A 1,277-nucleotide genomic window follows, 5' to 3' on the forward strand; every position below is an offset into this window, starting at 1 on the left:
ATAGCCATGTGTATCTTGGTATTATTATATGTATATATATGTATCTTCTTTTTTAACGGTACGGTTCATGTCTGAGCCCGCCGTGGTACAGCATGATACTCAATTGTAGTTTTCATGTTGTGATGATCTTGGAGTGAGTACGGGTAGGGTCCCAGTTCCTTTCACAGAGAGGCCGGGTTACCTTTTAGGTATATCATTCTCTGTATTTTTATCCGGGTTTGGGCATACTGACTTGCTGTTGCACCAGGTTGGTAGGCAATCGAGTGATGTTCCTTGCCAAGGGAACAACACGCCGGCCGTGACTCGAACCTCGAATCATATGCCGTGTGAAGTGTTGAGTTCGACGCTACTTAACTATTCGGCCACTGCGGCCTTAGACGATCAGTGGTTCATGATTTGCTAGTAGCAATTAGGCGGTGTTTGCCATTGCCTTCCGCCGGTGTTTTTTTTTTTTTTTTTTTTTATTATAGAGTACCATCTCTATTTACCGGCAACTGTTACTTGGCTGGTTGGCACCCAGTGGCTAGTAGACAATCGAGTGAAGTTTTCTTGTCAAGGGAAAAAACGCCGGCGGTGACTCGAAAACCCTCGAACGAAACACCGCGGCACTATGTTATATGTATATATATGTATATATATGTATATAATATATCTATATATATATATATATTATATATATAGTATATATTATATATATGTATATATATACAATGCAGCGGCGGTCATTACTCAAGTATGATATAGTAATATTATGGAGCTAGTAATGATCCTAGTTGCACAATCCTTTTAGTGAGTTAGTGTGGCATGGTTGTTTAGCAATGGCCTATGGTTTATACTGATGACTAGGTTCGATTCCTGGTTCAGGAGGGTGTTTACATGTATATATGTAGTATATCTATATGTAATTATGTATATATATGTATATACATATATGTATATATGGTATATACTATATGTATATCTTATGTATAACATAGTATAAATATGTATATATATGTATATATATGTATATATATGTATATAAATGTATATATATGTATATGTATGTATAATATATGTATAATATGTATATATATAGTATATATATATTATATATATGTATATATATGTATATATGTATATATATGTATATATATGTTTAATATGTATATATATATGTATTATATTATGTAATAATGTATATATATATATATATATATATTATATATATAAATATGTATATATATGTATAATGTAAATATAGTTATATGTAATATATATGTTTATATGTATATATA

The sequence above is a fragment of the Penaeus monodon genome, chromosome 42, assembly GCF_015228065.2.
Source record: "Penaeus monodon isolate SGIC_2016 chromosome 42, NSTDA_Pmon_1, whole genome shotgun sequence".
Lineage (NCBI taxonomy): Eukaryota > Metazoa > Arthropoda > Malacostraca > Decapoda > Penaeidae > Penaeus > Penaeus monodon.